At 41.2% G+C, this 27,496-nt stretch overlaps 1 pseudogene; it reads left to right on the top strand.

The window, feature by feature from the left end:
- The first annotated feature begins 15,049 nt into the window (after positions 1-15,049).
- Positions 15,050-15,147, top strand: LOC120108990 (annotated as a pseudogene).
- Positions 15,148-27,496: the final 12,349 nt, after the last annotated feature.

Genomic DNA, 27,496 nt, shown 5'->3' with positions numbered 1-27,496 from the left:
TTTGTCTTGCAACACTACTGCAAGCAATTCCTTCTCGGTGGTGGTGTAATTTATTTGAGCATCATTTAAGATTTTGCTTGCATAGTAGATGACATATGGCTTATTATCCTTGCGTTGTCCTAGGACAGCTCCTATCGCATAGTCACTAGCATCGCACATAATCTCAAAAGGTAATGACCAATCGGGTGGTCGCACGATGGGTGCAGTGCTAAGCATAGACTTCAACTTTTCGAATGCCTCTTGACAGGTTTCAGTCCAATTGAACGGTGTATCAAGGGATAGGAGGTTACTTAATGGTCGGGCTATGACACTAAAGTCCTTGATGAACCTCCTATAAAATCCTGCGTGACCCAAAAATGATCTAACATCTCTAACCGTCTTGGGTGCAGGTAGCTTGGCGATTAAGTCAATCTTAGCTCTATCAACTTCCATGCCCTTCGATGAAACAATATGTCCTAGGACAATTCCCTTTGGCACCATAAAGTGGCATTTCTCCCAATTTAGTATCAGATTCTTTTCCATGCATCGAGCTAAGACTGCTTGTAAATGTAATAAATAATCATCAAAAGAATCACCAAAAATAGAGAAATCATCCATAAACACTTCTAAAAATTTCTCGTTCATTTCTTCAAAAATGCTAAGCATACATCTTTGGAATGTTGCAGGTGCATTACACAACCCAAATGGCATCTGACGAAAAGCGAATGTGCCAAAAGGACAAGTGAAGGTAGTCTTCTCTTGATCCTCAGGTGAAATTTCGATTTGGTAGTACCCGGAATAGCCATCGAGAAAACAATAGAATTTGTGTCCTGCAACTCTTTCCAAAACTTGGTCTAGGAAGGGTAGGGGAAAGTGATCTTTCGTAGTGACCAAATTCAATTTTCGGTAGTCAACACACATGCACCAACTCGTCGAAACACGAGTTGGAACTAGTTCACCCTGCTCATTTTTGACTACCGTCAGACCTGCTTTTTTGGGCACGACTTGAGTAGGACTTACCCACTTGCTATCGAAAATTGGGTAAATAATACCCACATTAAGCAACTTGAGGACTTCTGCTTTAACCACATCTCTCATCGTAGGATTCAACCTGCGTTGCATTTGCCTTGTGGTTTTGGCATTGTTCTCCAAATATATCCGGTGCGTGCAAATTAAAGGGCTAATCCCCTTCAAGTCTGCAATAGACCACCCTAAAGCTCCTCTATGATTCTTTAGAACACCAAGTAATTTTCTTTCTTGGGCATGATCCAGATCAGATGAGATGATTATATGAAATGTGTCATTGGATCCAAGAAAGGCATACTTGAGTTCCTTCGGTAAAGGTTTCAACTCGAGCTTAGGTGTTTGTTCATGGGATGGTACTATCTTTACTTTTCGAGGTGGCAGCTGTTCAAATTCCTCTATTCGCGGTCTCCACCCATTGACCATCATGACATCCGAGTTATCTAAAATAGGTGGGACCGTATCATCTGCAGTACCTTCAGAACACCAATCTATCAAACCATTGTCGGCCGATTCAGTAAATGTTTTTTTTAACAAATATTCTTCCGCAATGGTTTCAACCCATTCAACTTCTTTACTTTCTTCATGTTCACTGGGTTGTTTGCCTATACTAAAGACGTTCAGTTCCAAAGTCATATTGCCAAAAGAAAGCTTCATGACACCATTCCTACAATTGATCAATGCATTAGAAGTTGCAAGAAATGGGCGTCCTAAGATGACCGGAATCTGAGATGGTGAATTGGAAGCCAGATGTGTGTCCAGTACGATAAAATCAACAGAAAAATAGAACTTGTCTATTTGGACCAACACCTCTTCAATAATCCCTCTAGGGACCTTCACTGACCTGTCAGCTAATTGTAAGGTCACAGTTGTTGGCTTCAACTCACCCAAACCGAGTTGCTCATATACCGTATATGGCAACAAGTTCACACTCGCTCCTAAATCTAGCAATGCTCGCTCAATCCTAAAATTGCCAATGATGCACGAGATAGTTGGGCAACCTGGATCTTTATATTTAGGGAGAATGTTATGCTGTAAAATTGCACTCACATTTTCAGCCAGAAATGCCTTCTTCTTGACATTTAATCGACGCTTGACAGTGCACAAATCTTTCAAAAATTTTGCATATGAAGGCACTTGTTTGATTGCATCAAGAAGAGGTACATTGATTTTTACTTGCTTAAAAAGCTCAAGAATTTCAGAGTTTGGTTCAAGCTTTTGCAAGGGCTTTAATCTTTGTGGAAATGGTGCAGGAAAAGGACATTCAATTTTTTCAGTAGATGTTGGTGCTTCGGTTTCTTCGTTATCCTTTTCTTTTGTCTTTAAAGGGTCAGAATCAGGTATGGCTTGAGTTTGTTCTGGGACTGGTCGGTCAATAACTTTTCCACTTCGCAAAGTTATTATACTCTTTGCTTGCTCTTTATGCGAAGTTGAAGATGATGCATTGCTACCGCCGTAGACTTGAGGATTAGGTTGTGGTTGAGCTAGTAGCTTACCTTTCTCTTGAGCACTTAAAATAGTGGTCAGCGTTGTCAGTTGATTTCTTAATTCATCATTGATTTTGGCTTGACCTTGCATGAAAGATTGCAAAGTTTCTTCGAGACTGAATTTTTGAGGGGGTGCGTGTGCATAATGAGGTTGCGGAGGTGGAGGAGTTGGGTTATATACTTGTTGAGGTTGGTCATTCCTCCACCTAAAATTTGGATGGTTCTTCCATCCAGGGTTGTAAGTACCCGAAAAAGAATTATTGAAAGATTTTTGATAGGTATTCATAACATTGGCCTGATCGTGCAAGACTTCCTTGAATGCGGGTATTGTGGGGCAATCAGTGATGAGATGGCCAGGCATCTCGCAAATCCTACAACACTTACTGTTATGTTCTACGGTCTTGACGGGTTCAATCCTTCTAAGTTCAATTTCCTCTACCTTCCTAGTAAGGGCTGCCATTTTAGCCTGAATATCATCCTGAGTATTAAGGTTGTAAAGGCCCCCGTGTGGAATGCTAGTAGGCTTAGGCAAAGGTTTATTCACTCTATCCCCTGTATCCCATAATTGTGCAGTCTCTACGAGAGAGTCTAAATAGTCCCATGCCTCATCGGGTTGTGTTGCCCAGATAGACAACCCAAGAGGGAGGGGGGTGAATTGGGTTTTAAATTAATTTGGATAATTAAAACGTTATGGATGATTAATTAAAAACTATTGCAAGTTATTTAATTAATGCTAAGTGCTGTGAGTGATGTGAGAGGAAGAAGAGAAGAGACAATCCAATGCAAACACAGAGTTTTATAGTGGTTCGGAGCTACCCCTTGCTCCTACGTCCACTCCCCAAGTCTCTCTTGGGAATTCACTATAACCCCCTTGGATTACAGCCGGTTGTTTTGCAAGCTCACAACCAAACTTGTTGTTTTACGAGCTCACAACGAACTCGGTCGGTTTTTCCAGGCTCACCGACTAGAACCAACCCCGATTGTTTTTCCGGGCTCACAATCAAACCCTTACACACGTTGGTTTTTAACTTGGCTCACCAACCAACCTTAATCCCCTTGATTCAATCCCCCGATTGAACCAAGTAAATACAAGTTATAGAAAGAAAGGAAAATAAGCTTCTCAAAAGCAGATGTAAAACAATATAATCAAAAGAGGAGTTTAGAAGCCCTCAAACGCTTTTAAGCTGAAGTAGAGGAATGGCTTCTTGAACTCAGATCTCCTCTCGAATGAGTAGTCGACTTGAATGCAGGAGGAGGAGGCTTTAATTGCTGGGAAGATGTAGTTGGTTGCAGTAAATGCTGATCTTCCCCTTTTTCGTTGAAGAGCACGTTGCAGAGCTTGAAAGCTTGAATGCTTGGAGTGGAATGGTTGTTCTCTGCCTTGCTACAGTCTTCTGTGGCTATTTAAGCCAACCCCCACGGAAACTAGCCGTTACACTGCTTTTTTTGTCCGTTCTGCACACTCTGCGCAGCCTGACAATATGACCGTTGGTGGGTTGGAGTCGACTCGCGCGATCAGGAGTCGACTCGGCTGTAGCGGGAGTCGACTCAAGCTTTTCCGGAGTCGACTCGGCAACTGTTCCAAATTTGAATTAAAGTTGCCGTCACGACTGGGAGTCGACTCGTCTTGACCCGGAGTCGACTCGCCAACTTCTGGAGCTGACCTGGCAATTTTGGAGTCGGCTCATCCACTGAAGTCCGTGGATCCAATTTTGAATTTTGTCCACTCGAGTCGACTCGACTGTCCTTGGAGTCGACTCGAATCTCAGAGCCCGAACTCCCGATTCTCTGTCTTTTGGCTCATCCAGTCTTGGAGTCGACTCGAACTTCCTTGGAGTCGACTCGGCTCTCAGTTTCCGAAAGTTGGTCTTCTGCCTTTTGACGTGAAGCTTGTCTTGGAGTCGACTCGAGCTGTCTGGGAGTCGACTCGAATCTCAGAGGCAGTAACATGGTTTTCTGTCTGTCGATGGTCACACAGTCTCGGAGTCGACTCGCGTATTGCGGGAGTCGACTCGAATCTCAGAATCCATAAAATGCTCTCTGACCTTTTCTTTGTGTACCGCTGAGAGTCGACTCTTGCTTTCTCTGGAGTCGACTTGCCAACCATCGGAGTCGACTCGCGTTCCACTGGAGTCGACTCGAATCTCAGACTCGAAAACTGCTCTCTGACTTTTCTTTGTGTACCTCTTGGAGTCGACTCTTACTACCCTGGAGTCGACTCGTTGAACATTGGAGTCGACTCGCGCACTTCAGGAGTCGACTCGTTGACAGGTTCTGAGATGAGGCTTTCTGTTCTTCTTTCTGTTCTCAGTCGGAGTCGACTCGTACTAGTCTGGAGTCGACTCGAGCTCGTGCCAGTGAACTTGATACGCTTGGAGTCGACTCGTGATACTCGGGAGTCGACTCGAGTCTCAGACTTTGGTTCAGCAGACTTCTTAACTTATCCAAAATACTATGAACCAAAATCTAGAGACACTTGGACAGGATTTTCACTGAAACACTCAATTGAATTCATTAGTAATCACAAGATATACTCAAATGCTTTGAGCTCATCAAAATCAAATGGGGTTTTAATCAATCACTCCACAATCTCCCCCTTTTTGATGATGACAAAACTTTGAGTATATGTAAAATGACTTGCTCAATAAATAATGAAATAAAATCCATAAATGAATTCAAATGTCTGATAATTTAATTTATCCAAGTTTGAAAGGAGTGAAACAACAAATTTCGGAGTTAAAGCTCCCCCTTTCATTTGGAATTATATAAGCCTTCATATTATGCAATCAATTGTTTGGCTTATATGTCATTAATGATTTAGCTTGATTAAAATTCAGATTCTCCCCCTCAACATATGCATTCAACTATGTTTTGATTCTCTGAATTTCCTTTTAATGCTTTGAAGTTTTTGAACTGAATTTTTTGTTTTTAGAGGAAAAATCTGTCAATTTGTTCTTGAGTAGGATTCAGCTAATCTCCGAATATCCCTTGAATAGATTCTGGAGATTACTCCATTAGGAGCCCCAAAAGAGAGATAATGAGCCTCGAGGTACCGAATCCACTTAGAACAAATTTGTGTGTGTTTTTAAGAGTTTATCTTTTTATTTATTTCCATTGATTTCTTTTACATATATTTTTTTATTTTTCTCCCCTTTTACACATTTTATACATATTTCTCCCCCTTTTTGTCATCATACCAAAAAGGAGGTAATCAACCACAATCAATGGTACAAACAATCATCAAATGGCACATAATTGAAGATAAGATGTCTACTCATTGTATTGATATGAATTGAAGTAGATTTGAGCATACAATAAGTAAAGTAAAACAATACAAAACAGAACTCAAACACATCTATGTCCTCCTCGAGGATGAAGCTCCCCCTCTCGAGGATGCATCTCCTCCTCTGGAGGATGTGGCTCCTCCTCTCGAGGATGTGGCTCCTCCTCTCAATCGGCTCTGCTCCATGAGGAGGATGACTGCATCTGTGACATGGCCAAGCTGTGTGATGATAGACGTGGTGGCTCTGCTATGTGTAGTGGAGAGCTCTGTCACCGACGCCTGAAGCCCAGTCACCGATGTCTAAAGTGCGTCCAGCTTGTCGATGAGTACATTCGCCAAGCGCTCGGCCCCCTCGGTGGTGGTGTGCATGTCACGACCTATCTCCTCTCGCATCTGTCGAGTGGAGCTCGTGACCTCACTCATGCTGTGGAACTGGGCCTGGACCAAACTCCGGACATTGTAGATCTCTTCCCGTACATGAGCCGTCATGTCAGTCACGGCTGTCAAGGAAGGGACCAACTGAGAAGATACGGGTGCAGGAGTGGGAGCAGGCACCGCACCTCGGAGCTCCCGAAGCAGCTCATCCCTCACCTCTCTGACTATCTCCTGTCGCAGCTCCCGGAGCTGCTCAGGATCAATCCGGACCGCCATAGAGGGTGGTGCCGAGGAGGAAGGTCCGGCGGAGGTGGTAGGAGCAGGAGGAGTGGATGGGAGGTCTGGATGGTCTGGAAGGTCTGGGTAGTCTGAATCGGGCTCAGGACTAGGTGAAGGTCTGGTGGTCTGAGCGGTGAGGGTAGACTTCCTAACCCAGATCCCTTCTCTCTTCCGAAACCCCATCCTGTGCATGGTTCCCGTACACAAGCGATCTGTCCATCGCAATGCACGAGAGGGTTCCCTCTCAGGAATGGGAATCTCGTACTCCCTAAAGAGAAGAGTAAAAATCATGCCGTATGGGAGGGTGAGCCTAGGTCTATCTAGGGGCTCACACATATACCTATAGATGAGTTTGGAGAAGTTGACCGGGGTGTCCTGAAGAATGTAAGACATAACAGCTAGGTCCCTCTCATTTACAAAATCAAATCTTCCTGTCTTAGGGAAGATGGATCTGGACAGAATACTCAAAAGGATTCTCACTTCAATAGGAAGTGAGCTAGCAGATACCTCGTCTAGGGGAGACTGAGGTGGATGCCCTAAGACGACCGTAAGGGCCTCAACTCTATCCTCAGGGTGTGCGGGAGCCATCCCTACTAATGGAAGGTGGAGGATGTGGGCAATGAGATCCTCCGTGACACGCACAGGGACACCTACTACTGTGCCCTCGATACCTCCATCTCCCCGATGGACGGTACTATAAAACTCTTGAACAAGGCCAGGGTAAGTGGGAAGGTCCAAAGTGAGGAAGTACTCTAGACCCTGGGCTCTAAGCCTATCACCTATGGTGAACCCTTCCCGGGAGAGATAGTCAAAGTCGACATACCTCCCGGTGGTGACGGCCTTCCCGGCCAACGGCCTTGCGGGAACCGCCCTAGGCGGGGAACGAGCCGGAGGTGGTTGCCTCGCGGGATCGTGCCGCGCCTTGGAGCGCCGCTCGGGACCGGCCTCGGGACGGGACCTCTTCCTAACCACGGTCTTACGAGGCATCTTGACCTAAACGGAAAGAAACACCTAAAGGACGGAGAAAGGTCGACGGAGGAGACTCGGGACGGACCGGAGACGACCTAGGAACGGATGAAAATCCTAAGAACCGGTGAAAAATCGACCGAACAGAGGTTGGAGACGATCGGGGACGACCTAGGAGTCGGCTCTAGGGCTTTTTGAACAGTGGCGGCTTGAAAGAAAAGTGTTTGCGAAACGACAAACCTAGGGTTAAAAAGTCGGATCCCGACTGCGAGTCGACTCCCCTGAGTCGCGAGTCGACTCGACCTCGAGTCGACTCCAGAATATGCGCGAGTCGACTCTCCTTATGCGCCTGTAGACTTCGAGTTGACTCCCGACAATGTGCGAGTCGACTCCCCCTCAGCTGCCATCTTTGCGAGTCGACTCCCGCAAATGCGCGAGTCGACTCCCCCTTAGGAGCCGGCTCTGAAACTTACTCGAGTCGTCTCTAACCTTGGCACGCACCTAAAAGTCATGCTATAACCGTGCCAAATAAGGGAAAATCACCTAATTGGGATCTGATTTGATGATCATTGAATAGAAACTCTATTTTAACCGCATTCTAATCATCAAAATCAATTAATCTAGTGGAAACTCCCACTAGGATGGATCAATCACTCCTAATCCCCTCCTAAGCACGCTAAACCTCTCTTCACTTAGGGATTTTGTAAAAATATCTGCTAATTGATTATCAGTACAAACAAATTGGAGTGACACATCACCATTCAATACATGATCTCTTATGAAGTGATGTCTTATCTCAATGTGTTTAGTTCTTGAATATTGAATTGGATTTTTAGTTAGATTTATGGCACTTGTATTATCACAATTAATGGGGATTTTATCTTGTTTACTGCCATAATCTTCTAATTGTTGTTTAATCCACAAGATTTGAGCACAACAACTCCCGGCTGCCACATATTCAGCTTCTGCAGTGGATAATGCAACCGTGTTTTGTTTCTTGCTAAACCATGAGATTAGATTTTCTCCTAGAAACTGACACGGCCCGCTGGTACTTTTTCTATCAAGCTTACATCCAGCGAAGTCTGAATCTGTGTACCCTATTAAGTTTAGGCTAGATTCTTTAGAGTACCATAGCCCTATGTTCTTAGTTCCTATTAAGTATTTAAAAATTCTCTTAACTGCAGCTAGGTGTGATTCTTTAGGATTAGCCTGATATCTAGCACACATGCAAACACTAAACATAATATCAGGTCTACTTGCAGTAAGATATAGTAAAGATCCTATCATACCTCTATAAAGTTTTTGATCTACAGATTTACCTGATTCGTCTTGATCTAATTTGCATGATGAGCTCATGGGGGTGCTGATTGATTTGTTTCCTTCCATATCAAACTTCTTGAGCATCTCCTTGACATATTTTGCTTGATTGATGAAGATGCCTCCTTCAGATTGTTTGATTTGAAGCCCGAGGAAGTAGTTCAGCTCTCCCATCATGCTCATCTCAAACTCACTCTGCATCAAATCAGCAAACTCTTCGCAGAGGCGATTGTTAGTAGCACCGAAACTGATATCATCAACATAAATCTGTACTAATAGCATCTCCTTATTTTGCTTTTTCAGAAATAATGTTGTGTCTACATTTTCTCTAGAGAATTCATGTTCTAATAGGAATTTACTAAGTCTCTCATACCATGCTCTAGGTGCTTGTTTTAATCCATAAAGTGCTTTGTTCAGTTTATACACATGATTAGGATATTGATGATTTTCAAAACCAGGAGGTTGTTCTACATACACTTCCTCATTAATATACCCATTTAAAAATGCACTTTTTACATCCATTTGAAATAGTTTGAAATCCTTAGAGCATGCATATGCTAATAATAGTCTAATAGCCTCAAGTCTAGCTACGGGAGCAAAGGTTTCATCAAAATCTATGCCTTCTTCTTGATTATAACCCTTTGCCACTAATCTAGCCTTATTCCTTATAACAATTCCATTTTCATCTAGCTTATTTTTATATATCCATTTTGTACCTATAATTGGATATTTAGAAGGTCTCTCTACTAGATCCCACACTTTGTTTCTAGTAAATTGGTTTAGTTCTTCTTGCATTGCATTTATCCAATTTACATCATTTTCGGCTTCTTCTATATGTTTGGGCTCAAAGTGTGAGACAAAAGCTAGATGGTTATTTAGATTTCTAAGTGAAGCTCTAGTCCTAACAGGTTGAGATGGATCATCTAGAATGAGTTCCTTAGGATGCCCGTGAGCATACCTCCAAGCTTTTGTTAGCCCATGATCCACAATAGGCTCTTGACTTGATGATGCTTTTTCAATCAATTTTTGATTATCATCTTATAATCCCATCTCATCTATCTTTTCTTCAAGTATTTCAACATCATCATCAAAATTAACTTTCTTACTAGAGGAGATGTCACTAGAGTCATCAAATACTACATGTATAGATTCTTCTATGACTAAGGTTCTTTTATTAAAGACTCTATAGGCTTTACTAGTTGTAGAATAACCTAAGAATATTCCTTCATCAGATTTAGGATCAAATTTCCCTAGATTATCTTTCCCATTATTATGTACAAAACACCTACATCCAAAGGCATGAAAGTAATTAACTTTTGGTTTTCTGTTTTTCCAAAGTTCATAAGGTGTTTTCTTTATAATGGGTCTTAATAAAACTCTATTTAATATGTGACAAGAGGTATTAATGGCTTCTCCCCAAAAGTACTTAGGGAGGTTACTTTCACATAACATAGTCCTAGCCATTTCCTCTAGTGTTCTATTCTTCCTTTCCACAACTCTATTTTGTTGTGGTGTCCTAGGTGCTGAGAAATTATGGGTTATCCCCTTTTTACTACAAAATTCATCAAATGATTGATTTTCGAATTCGGTACCATGGTCACTTCTAATGGCTATGACTGAAGACTCTCTAGCATTTGTTACTTCCTTATGGAACTTCTTAAACATAGAAAATGCTTGATCCTTATGCGGTAGAAACATGACCCATGTGTACCTAGAGTAATCATCTACTATAACTAGACCATATTTATTTCCACCTAGGCTTGTTGTTCTAGTTGGACCAAATAGGTCCATGTGTAGTAATTCTAGAGGCCTAAAAGTAGAGACACATTTTATGGATTTAAAAGAGTTCCTAGATTGTTTGCCAAATTGACATGCTTCACATATTTTGTTCTTTTCAAATTTTAATTTTGGCAAACCTATCACGGAGTCTCTTTTAACTAGTTTAGTTATTGTGTCCATGCTTGCATGACCTAACTTACGGTGCCATAACCAACTAGCATCATTATCTTTAGTTTCATTTACAACTAGACATTGGTTATGTTTTGCAAGATCTTCTAGGTCTACAACATATACATTTCCACGTCTAATTTCTTTAAAAACTAAACTATTATCATTAGGATTTGTTATAATGCATAGTGATGGTTTAAACATAACATCATATCCTATATCACATAATTGACTAATGCTTAACAAGTTATGCTTAAGACCATCAACATATCTAACATTATCTATAAAAGTAGAAGGGGTGATTTGAACTTTACCAATACCAATGATATGACCTTGGTTGTTGTCTCCAAAAGTCACAGCACCTCCCTTCTTAGCTTCAAGGGTGAAAAATTGATCTTTATCACCCGTCATGTGCCTTGAGCAGCCACTATCCAAATACCAGCGGTTTTTGTTGACCTTGGCTGCAAGACACTCCTACACAAGCAAATCATGTCATCTTAGGTACCCAAGTTTTCTTGGGTCCTTCATGGTTAGTCAAGTTGGTTCCTTTTGGAACCCATACCCTTTTAATTTTTCTTTTTGTTTTACTTTTCCTATAGTCACATGCATTTGCCTTATGTCCTATAGTTCCACAACAAAAGCAGGTTATTTTCTTAGTTTTAGTTTCTCCAGCTTTAACAAAGAAGTTACTAAGAAGTTTTTGTTTATTTCTTGGTTTATACCCTAAACCCGCTTTATTAAATACTGCTCGTTGACTATTTAGTATCATGTTTAATTTTTCAGAACTATATGTAAATTTTTCAACTAAGGGTTTGTATTTGTTAAGTTCTTTAGTTAGTGTTTGATTTTCTGCTTTTAGATCATTAAGTTCTTTTGTAAGATCCTTATCTAAGGTTTGTTTATATTTTTTAAGTTCTGAAAATTCCTTAGTTAGTTTTTCATTATCTTTAGTTAAGGTGTTAGTCTTTTGAGTTAAAAGTTGGTTGCTTGTTTTAAGTTCAATATTTTCTTTGGTGATTAAGTCCTTATCCTTAACTAATTTATCGTATTTATGTAGGTATGATTGATTAGCTATTTTCAGTTCTTTATTCTTAAGATTTATAGCCTTATATTCTACCATTAACTCATTAAATGCATCATAAAGTTCATCAAAAGAGAAATCAAGATGCGTATCGGAAGTTACCTCGTTTTCGTTGGCCATGAAGCAGAAATTGGCCTTCTCTTCTTGTTCATCATCTGATGAGGAGGATGATGAGTCGGAGTCGGATAGTGTAGTGACAAGAGCCTTCTTCTTCTTGTACTTACTCCCCTTCTTCAGTAAGGGGCACTCTGCTCTTATGTGACCCGGCTTCTTGCACTTGTAACACCCAATCCCCTCGTTTTCCCTTTCCTTACCTTTGTCCTTGCGGTAGAAATTTGAGGGGCCTCTCCTTTGATGATAGGACTTCTTGTGGTTGATGAATCTCTTGAACTTGCGCACAAGAAGAGCCTCACCATCATCTTCCTCATGTTCTTCTTCTTCACTGCTGCTACTGCAAGACAGGTCCTTGTTAGATGAAGTAGATTTAAGTGCTATTACCTTTTTCTTATGGGAGGACTCTTCTTCGCTGTGTTGCTTCATGGTTAGCTCGTGAGTCATTAGGGATCCAAGGAGCTCTTCGAGTGGAAGCTTGTTCAAGTCTTTAGCTTCTTGGATTGCCGTCACCTTGGTTTCCCATGACCTTGGTAGACAGCGAAGTATTTTCCTGACAAGATCACTGTTAGTATAGCTCTTGCCAAGGCTTTTTAGGCCATTGACAATGTCAGTAAACCTAGTGAACATGCTAGTGATTGTCTCATTAGAATCCATTTTAAATAGTTCATACTTATGAACCAATATATTAATTTTGGATTCTTTAACTTGATTCGTGCCCTCATGGGTCACTTCAAGTCTATCCCAGATCTCTTTTGCAGAGTTGCAAGTAGAGACCCAATTGAATTCATTTCTATCTAAGGCACAATAAAACACATTCATAGCTTTAGAGTTTAGTTGTGCCTTCCTCATGTCATGTTCATCCCAATCCGTTTCTAGTTTGGGTACCTTGACACCATCTACATATATGGATGGGATGTATGGTCCATTTACTACAATGGTCCACATCTCATAGTCTTGGGCTTGGATGAATATTCTCATCCTAGCCTTCCAGTATGAGTAGTCGGATCCATTAAAGAAAGGAGGTCTTTGGGTGGACTGACCCTCAATGTGAGAAGATCCAAATGGGGTTGTCATTTTGATCTTTTAACTCTTGAGTGGAAGAGTTTTTGGCTCTGATACCACTTGTTGCCCAGATAGACAACCCAAGAGGGGGGGGGGATGAATTGGGTTTTAAATTAATTTGGATAATTAAAACGTTATGGATGATTAATTAAAAACTATTGCAAGTTATTTAATTAATGCTAAGTGCTGTGAGTGATGTGAGAGGAAGAAGAGAAGAGACAATCCAATGCAAACACAGAGTTTTATAGTGGTTCGGAGCTACCCCTTGCTCCTACGTCCACTCCCCGAGTCTCTCTTGGGAATTCACTATAACCCCCTTGGATTACAGCCGGTTGTTTTGCAAGCTCACAACCAAACTTGTTGTTTTACGAGCTCACAACGAACTCGGTCGGTTTTCCCAGGCTCACCGACTAGAACCAACCCCGATTGTTTTTCCGGGCTCACAATCAAACCCTTACACACGTTGGTTTTTAACTTGGCTCACCAACCAACCTTAATCCCCTTGATTCAATCCTCCGATTGAACCAAGTAAATACAAGTTATAGAAAGAAAGGAAAATAAGCTTCTCAAAAGCAGATGTAAAACAATATAATCAAAAGAGGAGTTTAGAAGCCCTCAAACGTTTTTAAGCTGAAGTAGAGGAATGGCTTCTTGAACTCAGGTCTCCTCTCGAATGAGTAGTCGACTTGAATGCAGGAGGAGGAGGCTTTAATTGCTGGGAAGATGTAGTTGGTTGCAGTAAATGCTGATCTTCCCCTTTTTCGTTGAAGAGCACGTTGCAGAGCTTGAAAGCTTGAATGCTTGGAGTGGAATGGTTGTTCTCTGCCTTGCTACAGTCTTCTGTGGCTATTTAAGCCAACCCCCACGGAAACTAGCCGTTACACTGCTTTTTCTGTCCGTTCTGCACACTCTGCGCAGCCTGACAATATGACCGTTGGTGGGTTGGAGTCGACTCGCGCGATCAGGAGTCGACTCGGCTGTAGCGGGAGTCGACTCAAGCTTTTCCGGAGTCGACTCGGCAACTGTTCCAAATTTGAATTAAAGTTGCCGTCACGACTGGGAGTCGACTCGTCTTGACCCGGAGTCGACTCGCCAACTTCTGGAGCTGACCTGGCAATTTTGGAGTCGGCTCATCTACTGAAGTCCGTGGATCCAATTTTGAATTTTGTCCACTCGAGTCGACTCGACTGTCCTTGGAGTCGACTCGAATCTCAGAGCCCGAACTCCCGATTCTCTGTCTTTTGGCTCATCCAGTCTTGGAGTCGACTCGAACTTCCTTGGAGTCGACTCGGCTCTCAGTTTCCGAAAGTTGGTCTTCTGCCTTTTGACGTGAAGCTTGTCTTGGAGTCGACTCGAGCTGTCTGGGAGTCGACTCGAATCTCAGAGGCAGTAACATGGTTTTCTGTCTGTCGATGGTCGCACAGTCTCGGAGTCGACTCGCGTATTGCGGGAGTCGACTCGAATCTCAGAGTCCATAAAATGCTCTCTGACCTTTTCTTTGTGTACCGCTGAGAGTCGACTCTTGCTTTCTCTGGAGTCGACTTGCCAACCATCGGAGTCGACTCGCGTTCCACTGGAGTCGACTCGAATCTCAGACTCGAAAACTGCTCTCTGACTTTTCTTTGTGTACCTCTTGGAGTCGACTCTTACTACCCTGGAGTCAACTCGTTGAACATTGGAGTCGACTCACGCACTTCAGGAGTCGACTCGTTGACAGGTTCTGAGATGAGGCTTTCTGTTCTTCTTTCTGTTCTCAGTCGGAGTCGACTCGTACTAGTCTGGAGTCGACTCGAGCTCGTGCCAGTGAACTTGATACGCTTGGAGTCGACTCGTGATACTCGGGAGTCGACTCGAGTCTCAGACTTTGGTTCAGCAGACTTCTTAACTTATCCAAAATACTATGAACCAAAATCTAGAGACACTTGGACAGGATTTTCACTGAAACACTCAATTGAATTCATTAGTAATCACAAGATATACTCAAATGCTTTGAGCTCATCAAAATCAAATGGGGTTTTAATCAATCACTCCACAGGTTGCTTTTCCAAAAATAGACCATTGCACATAGTCTCTATAAATTGTTTCAACTGTGGAGACAACCCCTCGTAAAAGAAACTAATGGTTCTCCATGTTTCAAACCCATGATGAGGACAAGAGAGTAGCAAATCTTTAAATCTCTCCCAGCATTCATAAAATGTTTCATGGTCTTTTTGTTGGAAATTACTAATGTGCCTTTTCAAAAAATTAGTCCTTTGTGCGGGAAAGAGCTTTTTTAAGAATTCTCTTTGCATATCATGCCATGTTCCTAACGATCTTGGTCTCAAGGAGTTCAGCCATGTTTTGGCTTTATCCTTCAAGGAAAAAGGAAACAAGGTTAATTTAAGGACATCTTCCGATACATTTGGCACTCTAAATGTGATGCTAATTTCCTCAAAATTCTTAAGGTGAAGATAAGGGTTCTCGGATTCCATTCCATGATACTTTGGCAGCAATTGAATTACTCCTGGTTTGATTTCAAAGTGTCCTACATTTTCAGGAATAATCATGCATGAAGGTTGACTAGTCCTAGTGGGATGTAAGTATTGTCGAAGTGTCATAACTGGGGGTCTACCTTCATTACCATGGTGACTTCCTACATCATCATCAGCCATCTCACCAGATCTGAGATTTTGCGAAAAAGTTTCAATAATGTGATCTAAGGAATTGTCAAAAGGTTGTCGACTCAGACGTCCAGTGTTGTCCCTATTCCAACCTAGCATACAAAATTTCAGAGTTAATTTATTTGTTTGTTTTTTTTTTGTTTTTTTTTTAATGATTATCCTTGATCTTTTCTTAAAGTTCTTATCAATTTTCAAGTAGCAACAAGGGTTAATGAGATATGATGATAATAAAATTCTGATTCTAAACAAAAAAATTAAACACAAAAAATTCAAAGTAGATAGCAGCAAAGTTTATTTTAATTTAATGGTCGTAAAAGTTTCAGAATATCAATCAGACCGTTCAGATGAAAGAAACATGTGTCCTACAGCAGCCGACGAAATTGGAGTGCGATCAGACGGTGGATTACTCAGACAATAAAGATTTTTTTTTTTTGAAAGAAAAAGACTAAATACTAAGATACTGATTAAATCTAATATTATACTAATAAATCAGCCGTTCCCTGGCAACGGCGCCAAAAACTTGATGCAAAAATAAAATTGTTCTTCCAAGTGCAGGAGAATCGCACAAGTAGTAAAATCTCAAGAGTCCGAGGTCGAATCCTCAGGGAACGATCTATAGATTATTAGCGTAATTTTTAGATGTAATTTTTAGTTGAATAAATTTGTGGATTAAAATGATGTTTTGATTTTTAAAAATTAAATGCAAAGAATAATAAACAAAATTCAATGAAATAAAGATGGTAGGGATTTGGAATCCCCCTTGATGATATTGCATCCAAGGAATAAACTCTATGGTTCTTGATTAAAGATTAAATATAGGATAGATCTAATCATGGTATATGTTTCATGAACATATGAACTCAATTTCTAAGCATCCATCGTGCTTTCTACGTCTACGACGAATCAAATACTAAAGCAATCCATATATCAATAATCATAATCCATTAAAGATCTATCTATGAAATAACTACGCATGGATCAAGAACATATCAATAAATATAAATCATTGAAAGCAAAAGTTTAGAATTTACTTCAAAGAGAAATACATCAAAGGTTCCTCCATCACCCTTCCTAGGACTTTAGCCTTCCATTAAAAACTTTAATCCCCCTTTCATTTTCTTTCTTTCTTCTTTTTTTTCTTTTATTTTCGGAAATAGGGCCTCCCCTGTTTCCCTTCTCTGTTTTTTTTAATTTCAATAACGGGGACTCCGTTTCCGAATGAGGGATCCTATTTTTCCTCCCGAATGGCAGAGATAACCGGCTCTCCTCCCCTCCCTTTCTCACACGCGGTGAAGATGGCCGGATGAGATGAATCCCCGGGCGAAAATGATGGACGCGGACGGCTGCAGATCGATTGAAGGAGGTTGAACGCGGAAATCTCGGGATGTTGGGATCTCATGCTGAAGATGAAGCTTGACCGCTGGCGTTTGGGATTCGAATGGCTGGATCGAATGCAGGAGATGGGGCGCGGACGGCTGCTGGAAAGTTTGCATGCGAGTGGATAACGATCACGGAGCTGGGATCTCGGGATGGTCGGGTCTTGCATGCGAAATCTTCGGACTCGGATGGGAGCTGGAGCCGGGACGCGTGAAGGATGAGATGCGGACGCGTGGAGAGCGGACGCTCGCGGGATCTGGGAGAAGCTGAATGCATAGGAGATGAATATGGAGAAGATACGTGGGATGCTGGCGCTGAGATCACGGAAGCTGGGAGGTGCTGTGAACGTAGACCCGGATGCTTCGTTTTGGGAAGAAACAGAGGAAGAACAACTCGGCTGGGAGAGCTGTGGGTGCGGGAGATTGCATACAGAAGACTTGGAATGTTGGCACCTGGGCTTAAGATGCAGAAGAAGCTGGGACGCACGAGATGCTGGAGGATAATGGGCTTGCTGCTATGAACCCCACGGACCGTTGGATCCTTCCGGATAATGAATCTAGGCCCTTTGTGCATTTTAGCTTTGATTTGCGATTACGGAAGAAGAGGATGAGCTGCACGTGGGCTTCATCGGGCTGAGATGCACGGGCTGCTGGGAATTAATTGCAGTGAACTGTCTTGCTGAACTTAGACTCCTTCTAATGTGCAACTGGGGTTGAACCATGCGGTTGACTGGTCACCTACTATGATGCATCTTTTTGAACCCAATGTGCATTTTAACTTTGATTTCCGATCACCTGCACCCTACAAAAATATAATATTAATACAGCACTTCTATCATTATGTGTTAGCAATAATACTAATTTAAGTGATGTGTAGATCGCACTTTTGTGCCCTCATCAAGCAAGATCCCTTATGCTTCGGCAATAGGGAGTCTCATGTATGCCATGCTGTGTACACGACCTGATATAGCACTTGCTGTGAGTATCACAAGCAGATATCAGTCGAATTCAGGCGAAGAGCACTAGACAGCTGTGAAGAACATTCTTAAGTACTTGAGAAGAACTAAAGATTTGTTCTTGGTTTTTAGAGGATCATCAGAGTTAAAGGTAGAAGGATACATAGATTCAGATTTCATGATTGATATTGATGATAGAAAGTCTACATCTGGATATGTATTCTTGTGCAATGGTGGTACGGTAAATTGGAAGAGTTCCAAACAACATATCATTGCTGATTCTACCATGGAAGCTGAGTATATTGCCGCCTCTGAAGCTGCAAAGGAAGCCTTTTGGTTCAAAAAATTAATTGCAGAGTTAGATGTAATGCCATCAGATGCCATTACACTCTACTGCGATAATAATGGCGCTATAGCTCTTGCTAAGGAACCAAAGTCTCATCGGAAGTTCAAGCATATAGAGCGGCGCTTTCACCTCATACGCGACTACCTCGAGAAGAAATATGTCGAGGTGCAGAGAGTAGACTCCGCGGACAACGTGGCGGACCCACTCACTAAACAGTTAAATCAGCAGAAGACTGAAGCCCACCTTGACAAGATGGGACTTAGATATATGACTGATTGGCTTTAGTGCAAGTGGGAGATTGTTAGATGTATGCCCTAAAAGTCAATCTGGCAGACACATTATTAATTCTGGGACATAAATTTGTACTTGACTTTATTATTGAATAATAAATGGGCATCTTTTCATTCATATTGTTTATGTGTCTGTGAATCGTTCAAAAAAATTAATAAGATGATGATACATATTCTCAAGAGTTGAGAATTTGAGCCATGTATCATTGGTGATTAATTTCTAAATGCTCCTGATCAATGGATCATCACGAGGACGGTGATCGATCCGATCAGTGCACAGATCGCTTTCCATATGGATGGACGAGACTCGAGTCCAAAGTGTAGGGACACTGAAGTGATAGTGCAGGTGCTTGTTAGAGAACAAGGGTACTGAGCGTGACCAAGATAAGAAGTCACTTGGATGTCTATCCACTCGTCAGTGATTTGCTTGATGCTGCAGTAGTGTGACTGGTCCTTTAATCTGCTGTGCTTCGGCTACTCATAGTGAGGTTATTGTAGTTTGACTACACATATACATGGTCTCTAGTCATATGGATCCTTGTAGTATAGATTGGCTTCAGTAGGTTCACTGTAGGAGTAGGGTATGCACTTACATGAAATCTATCGACCTTGATAGAAAAGGAGTGATCCTATGTGATTTATTAGACTGAGTTCTAAGACCTTGGCCGGGGCAGTAATATAAAGTGGAGAAAGAGTTTTCCACTATCGAACTCAAGTTGAATAAATCTAGACATACGACAGACGACGGGGTTTGAGGTTTGACGAGTTATCCATAACCTTCGGTCTGTAGCAATCTACGATAGAAGGACTGTATCATACGATAACTGCACCTAGAGGTTCATCATTCTATTATGCTGGGTAGCCACTACATACTGCTAGGTGTCACTGGTGGATGGTGAGACTCACAGGGATCATCTCGATGGTCGATAATCCCTGGTGAGTTGAGTTGGAATTGTTTCAACTCATTGAAAGGAGTTTTCAATGATATTGTGATAGAGATTGCAATATATCTCACTACCAGTTAGAATAGAACCTATGGGGTCACACACATTAGAAGTATTGACCGATCCGATGGTTGAATTGTGACTAAGAATCACATATGATCAATTAGATTGATAAATTGAAAACCCGCTAAGAGTTAGTAGTTAGAAGAAGGAATAATTGCAATCGGATTGCAATTTAATTTAATTAATTGGACTTGATCATGAGTCCTCCTTGGAGTGGGATTCATGAAGTCCTAATTGGATTAGAATTTCAAATTAAATTAGAGTCCTACTTGGAATAGGATTTCTAAAGTCCTAATTGCTTAGGGCTAAAATTTGAACAAGTCCTGATTAGATTAGGATTTTCTCAAGTTCTAATTAATTTTAATTTTAATCTAATTAATTAAATGACTTCTAATTGGATTAGGATTGAAGAGTTCAATAGAGTCATGGTTCAATTGAATCCTAATTAGATTAGGATAAGGAGGAAATTGAAATGGGTGCAAACAAATCCTATTTTGAATAGGATTGGACTCATGCAACAGACCCAAATTAAATCACCCCTTAATTTGATTAAATGTCAGATTTAATTGGACTTGAGGGAGGGGCCCACGCCCCTCCCTTTGGGACTTGCGTGAGAAGAAAAGGAGGGGGCTATGCCCCTCCTTGCTTGCCATCTAAAGGGATAAGAATGAGTTCCTAAAAAATAGGAACTCATCTTTATCCCTTAATACTTCAAAAAGGAGCATGGGATTTTGGCCACTATTCATGTTTTTCTCCTCATTCCAGCCGTGAGCACCCTCCTCCATCTTCCTCCTTTGAGCCACAATCAATAGAAGAAAAAGAAAAGCCTAGGACGTCCTCTTCCTTCTTCATCTTGGTTCCAAAAGGAAGAAAAAGAAAAAGGCTGCGTAGAGGCTTCCAATCTTCTTCCTTGGTTCTTCCTTCTTCTTCCTCTTCTCAAGCCAATCAAAGGTTGATTCAAAGGAGAGGACTTCAGCCATTAATAGCCTTCTTTGCAAGGGAGCTAGCACTCCGGGAAGATCCAAAGGCTTCGATCGACTCATTACTTCGTGTGGATACCTGTAGAGGCCGGACGCGTGTGCGGCTTCCACTGAACCTTCATCAAATACTACGTGAATCAGATTTGCGGAGACCATCTACTCGCACAAGGTGAAGATCTGATCTTCTTAATCATGATTTTAAAATAATTTAATAAGAATTTAATCCTAATCTCTCTATAAATGGTTTTAAAATACATTCATGCGATGAACGGGATATGCACATGTCGTTCCGTTGCGCATCTGAAAATTTTTGAATTTTCAGCGGCATGTGACACATCCTAACAGCAAGTGAGTTCTATTCTCCAACACAACACCCCTCCGAAATTCAAAGATCCTGGTGCTCCCACCATCTCCTGTGTCTTAAGAAATAATTTCATTAATCGAGCACTCTTAGATCTAGGGGCAAGTGTCAACCTTTTACCTTACTCAATTTATAAGAAACTTGGGTTAGGTGAATTAAAACCAACCTCGGTATCCCTTCAATTGGCTGATCGATCTGTAAAAACACCACGTGGGATAATTGAAGATGTTCTTGTTAAGGTAGACAAATTCTATTTTTCAGTAGATTTTATCGTCCTTTATATGGAACATGAGCCTAATCCTAAGAAACAAATCCCCGTAATCCTTGGACGCCCCTTTTTAGCAACAGCCAATGCATGCATCAATTGTAGAACGGGGGTAATGAACATATCATTTGGGAATATGAAGGTAAAATTAAATGTGTTCAATACGGCCGACCAACCCACGAGGAAAGTTGAGTGCTTCCTAATAGACAACATGGATGATCTTGTAGAAGAAGCCCTTCCCTATATTTTGGAAGATGACCCTCTGAAAACATGCTTGGCCCATTTTGACTTTGATATAGACAAGGCCATAGAAGCAGTCAACTTCTTGCCCGACAATCAGTCTCCCATGTTGTCCGATTTCTGTTTACCTAAAAATATGCTAAACAGATCGTTGTTAGAACCGACAAACAAAGTTTAAATTAATTTTACTCTTACCTTTTCTACTCGAAGAATAGTGGTCGTAAGAGGTCGATCCACAGGGAGACGATTGGAGTTGCATAAAAATTAAAACATTCACTCGGATTCGAAATCGATTCTTGAATAACAAAAGAAAAAAATATTACTTCGAGGATGTTTGAATGATTCTCTGGTCTACCGAAGAATGTTTTCTACTTGAAATTAACGTAAAGATAGGTACTTAAATTCGAAAAGCATTTATATATTTAATGGAAAAGAAAGCTTTGGCATAAAATGGATAAAAACCGTGCTAGGAATATTGAAGACTGGAACATCGATTGCATGAAAGAAATTTTAATGTATTGCATAAAAAAAAAAAAGATTACAGAATTTGAAGAATAGAAATTAAAAACAATAGAAATTACAACTTTAGCATAAATAAAACTCTCTATTAAAATAAAACTAAAAACCTCAAAACACATGCTCTCAAAATAAACTCTTAATAAAACTAAAAACTAAAAAAAAAACAAAGCATGCTCTATTTTCAAAAAAGAAAACAGAGCATTTCTCTTTTTTTTTCTTTTTCTTTCTCTCTTCTTCCCCAAACCGAACACACCCTTCCCCTGTTTCTTGGCCCCAACCAAGCGCCCACCAAGCCTCCACCCCGCACCAAGAGCCCCCCAGTTCCATGGTGCGATGCTCCTTATATAGATTCCCACAAAATGTCAGCCAGCATGCATGTGGAGAGGAGGGGAAAACGGACTCGATCTGTGAGGCGGATGCTTGGGATTTCAAATCCGGAAGAGAGCTGGACTGCCGGTGATGCGTGGGATGATTGCTAGCGGATGCTGAAATCGGGGAAGAGGGTCGTCCGGGATGCAGAAGATGAAGGCGAGACACACGTGGATGGCTAGAGGAGGCTGGGACGGCTGGATCTCTGGATGCATCACGGGATCTTGGACACGGAAAAGGGGAGGAGCTGCAGATGGGCACCGATCTGGAAGGAGGACAGCGTGATTGCTAGGGCGCCATATTGATTGCAGACGGCCGGATCAGTGGAGCTGGCCGCGGGATTCCGGGAGGTTGACGTGCGGAATGAGCCGGGGCGCGGAAGAAGAAGATCACGGCTTGCTGATTTGGGAAGGAAGGAGATGCTGCGGGATGAGCTGGAGGAGCCGGGAGCGTTGGGAGGAGCCGATCATGGCTTGGATCACGGCTGGAACGCTGCTGGGTCGGAGGAGACTCATGGGATCACTGGAGGAGCGGACGTGGGATCATTCCTTCTCCCTTGTTTTCGCACGGATGAAGCTGGAGATTACAGTTGGGGGAGATAGGCTGATATGGAAGGATGTGGATGCTGAATTACTGATCCATGGAAAGTAGGATATACGGGTGCATGGACTGCACGTGGGAAGACGCCGAAATGTTGTGATGAACTCGTTCAAATGGACGCACAGGATGCTGGATCAGGGGTGCTTCGTGGAAGATAGACGGCTCAGCTTGGGAAGGGATCCTTCTGAAGTCAATTTGTACTCAATGTACATTTTATCTCTAATTTATGATAATCTGTGTCAAACCCAAATATAATATTAATCCAGTGAATTTATCATTATCGGTTAGCAATAACACTAATTTTAGTGACATGTAGGTCGCACTTTTGTGCTCTCATCACACCCCCAACTAGCTTATTGCTAGTCTCTAGCAATTAACAAGCAAACGATAAAATGAGGGCACAAAAAGATGGAGTCTAACTTATGACTTTTTCTTCTTCTTTTTTTTTTATTTTTAAATTAAAGCTAAATACACAAAACTAAGATATGTACCTATTTTTGTAGGGAGTTAATTGTACTTAGCACGTGCAACAAGCCTTTAAATCCCTAGGTTACCCTAGTGGACGAGTGTTGTCTCGTGAGGGTTTACAGTGAAGTTACCCACAAACTTCATCAGTCAGGGATTTCTAATTTTTAACTTGAAATTTCAATAAGTATTACTGTGTGAAACTAAAATTGCAAAGACAATAGAAACTTATTGCTATCATATTTAAGCAGACTCTAACTCAAGTTTCATTACTCTCTATCTATCTGCTAACAAGTCAAGAATGTAGTGAGGTGCAGGATAGTATCATATAAATGAGTGGCTTTCACTTACTTCCAACATGATCACTCTAATTTTCAAGACTTTCTAGAGTTAAATGGTAATGAACACTCCATATTTATTTATTTATTTATTTATTTATTTTTATCAGACTGAATGCTAAGAAGAATGACTTGTGAAATATCTAGCCTTATTAAGCTTTCTAGCTAACCCATATAGCGAGTGTTAGGCCAATGACTTCTGATCCAGATGGCTCAGGGTACTAGGTGTAAAGACACCCTAACAGGCTTAATAACTCAAGTCAACTAGGCTCCAAGGCCAAATTAGTCACTTAGAGTTTAATTTCAGCCATCCTCACCTTTTTACGCGAACACTCGCTGCTTGCCAGGCAAGAGGCCCGGTTACTTAGTGAGAAGACTTAAAATAAACTCGTTTTATTTTCTTCTCTTCTTTTTTTTTAATAATAATAGGGTGCTCATCACACATATAACTTTAAATTATCTAGAAGATTAAAAGTATTCATATTGGTTGTAAGTTTACATATCCTACTATTCATGTGTTTAACTGTAGGTGCTAAATCGTCTTCTATCATATTAGCAGAAGATAGGTGGGATGAAAACTCAAGCTAGAACTGCTATCATATTCCTCAACTCAAAGCTATTGTCAAAGCAATTTCTAGTTTATACAGCCAAAAAGATTAGAACTTGAGTTAAAAATTTGAAATCCCTTCTCTCTTTCTTTTTCAAATCCTTTTAGGCAGAAAAATCAAAAATATTCTCACCCCCATACCTAAATCCAACATTGTCCTCAATGTTAAAGAAAATTTAATGCAGTAATAGGATAGAGGAGAAGTTACCTGATATGGGTAGGTAAATTGACAATTGGGACAAAAACTCCCAAACCTGCATGTTAGTAATTTATTGATTTTTTTATTTAATTATTATTTTTATTATTATTATTTAATAATATTTACATGTTAGGTTCTCTCCCAAGAGCGCTAAGTTTAATGTCTTCAGCCAGACAAAATGTAGGTTCATTTTTTTTTTCAACCATTATCTAAGAATGGTTTTGGAAGAGTCCGAGGAAGAACAGTCGGCTGATGACAATCTATGCTCATTAGGAAAACAGAATTAGGGAGCGCATGCTCGACCCCTTCATCGGAATGGGCAAGGTAAGCCTCTAAAGGGTCCTTACTATAAGTTTGTAAGAAAGTCTCCTGAACCAGACTTTCAATCATGTCAACTTCATTAATTTCTTCATCACCTAGTGGTTGTTTACTTATGTTGAAGACATTAAGCTCGACTTTCATGTTGCCAAAAGATAACTTCAGCATGCCATTTCGACAATTGATCACAGCATTTGCTGTGGCTAAGAAAGGTCTCCCTAAAATTATAGGTGTGTGAATGTCTGGATGTATTACAGGTTCGGTCTCAAGGATAACGAAGTCCACAGGATAGTAAAACTCGTTTATCTTCACTATACATCCTCTACAATCCCCTTGGGGTACTTCACCATCCTATCTGCTAAGAAAAAGGTAATATTTGTGGGCTTTAATTCTCCCAAACCTAACTTTTGGTATACATAGTAGGGAAGTAGGTTCACACTAGCTCCTAAATCTAATAAGGCTCTCTGGATGATCGTCTCTCCTATTTTTATTTCAATGGTGGGGCAACCAGGGTCTTTGAATTTCGGGGCAATCTGCTGTTGAATGAGAGATGAGGCTTGTGCAGCCATAACAGCTTGCCTAGGAATGCTGGTTTTTTTTTGACCATGGTAAGGTCTTTTAAAAATTTTGTATAGGAGGAAATTTGTCTTATGGCATCGAGAAAAGGTATATTTATTTGAACAGTTTTAAAGACTTCCATGATTTCATCAAAGTTAGATTGTTTCTTGGAGTCCTGAAGTCTACTGAGAAAGGGAAGCTTAGGTTTGTATGTTTCTACGGGTTCTTTTTTTTTTTTCTGATTTATCCTGTTCTTGACCCCTCTTTTGAATAGGGTTCTTATCGGATTCATTTTTATTTTCTTTTTCAGAAAGTTGGACTTTGTTATCCACTTGCTTACCAGACCTTAAAGTGGTAATTGCCTAGACTTCATAGGTCGGATTTTCATTAGAATCGATTTGATACTGACCTCTCTGACCTTGATTTTGTTGTCTACTAGGGTTAGGCACTGGTTGACTAGGTAGTTCACCTTTCTTCCTATCCCCTAGAGAGTTTGCTATTTGGCTTAGACTAACCTCAAGTTTTGCAATTGCTTGTGCATGGAATTGGTTAGTCTGGGCTTGGGCTGTATTGGTCTGTTGTTGTTGCTTGATAAAATCTTGTTGTTGTTTCATAATATTAGCCATCATGATTTTTAATTGTGAAGGTTGCTGTGGGATGGGGGCATTATAAGGAGGTACAGATGGAACCAAAGGTTGGTTCATTTGTGATGGACCTATCCTGGAAAAGTTGTTCTGAAAACCTGGTGGACCACCTTGATGCTGAATAGGTTCGTTCTGCTTGTATGAGAAATTTGGGTGGAACCTATTATCAGGGTGGTAAATTGGGCTAAATGAATTGGGAGTAGGCTTCTTGAAGGCACTATATGAATTTAGAGCATTTGCTTGCTCGGCCTTTATGGTGGGCAGATTAGGGCAGCACTCCACTAGATGTTCCGGACTGTTACACAAGACACATAAACTATGTGACTCGTGATCCACTTTCATGATGGGATTTAACTCTTTATATGAACTCGAGCTAGTGGAAACAGTGAAAGCATCAAACTTTTTACTTAAGTTATTCATTCCAGTCACCAGATTGGACATGACATTTTTGAGATCTGAGTCTCCTTTCATTTCATAATTACCTGGTTTTCCAGACCCGAACTCATCTTTATTTACTTTCTCACCATAACTACTCCAATTTTGGGCGTTCTCGGCTAAGTCAACAAGAAATTCATAGGCTTGATCCGGGGTTAGGTTCATGAACCTACCCTTGTGCATGGACTCAATCATATTTCTATGTCCCGGAGGTAGTGTTGGATTGCCCCACAGCGGCGCGACGTTCGCGGCGGAATCCGCATGCCGGGCCCGGTGCATCGCATACGCCGGAACAGGATCGGGTAGATTTCAAAATTTTTCTGAATCAGAACGATTCAGAACCCTTTTGAATTAAGATGGGGACTAAACTAAGATCTAATAATTAATTATGAATTGTTAAACTACCAGAAAATCAGAAATATAAAAGTTCAAACGAAGATCTCATCTTCACCTTTGTGCGGGTAGAAGAACACCGCAACCGATGTCGTGGTTTGGTTCCTTGTAGCCCCACAAACGTCCGGCCTCTACAAGTATCCACATGAGGTTGCTGAAGATCAGAGATGGGGCTTCACCGGGGTGCTAGCTCCTTGCAAAAGCCTCTCTTGGATGTCGAAGAAGAAGGAAGAAGAAATCACAAGGATCCCACCTTGTGCAGCCTTCAAAAGGAAGAAGAAAACCCTTCACTATTTTGATTCTTTTCTCTCCCTTTTTGCTGATTTAAAAATCCCCAAAAATATAGCCTTGCTGCCCCACGCCTGGGAGAAGAGCTCTGATTTTTCTTGGGGCATGGGGCTCCCTTTTTATAGGGTTCAAAACCCTATGCGCCAGGAAACCTATTCCTAATAGGTTTCCTGGTGCCTTTCTTTATTGGCGGGCCACTTGATTCTTTCCAAGAATCAAGGGGCGTTGGCTCCCAGCAAAGAAGAAGAGGGGGCCACGCCCGTCCTTGTCCTCTTGGCTGCCCCCTCTTGCCTATTTTGACCCCTCAAAATAAGGCATCAAGAGGGAGGCTCCAATAATAGAAAAAAGGCTGAATTTGGCAGGGTTTTT

Source organism: Phoenix dactylifera, unplaced genomic scaffold (genome assembly GCF_009389715.1).
Source record: "Phoenix dactylifera cultivar Barhee BC4 unplaced genomic scaffold, palm_55x_up_171113_PBpolish2nd_filt_p 001700F, whole genome shotgun sequence".
Classification (NCBI taxonomy): Eukaryota; Viridiplantae; Streptophyta; class Magnoliopsida; order Arecales; family Arecaceae; genus Phoenix; species Phoenix dactylifera.
The sequence above is the reverse complement of the archived record's forward strand: the minus strand, read 5'-3'. Positions and strand labels throughout refer to the sequence as shown.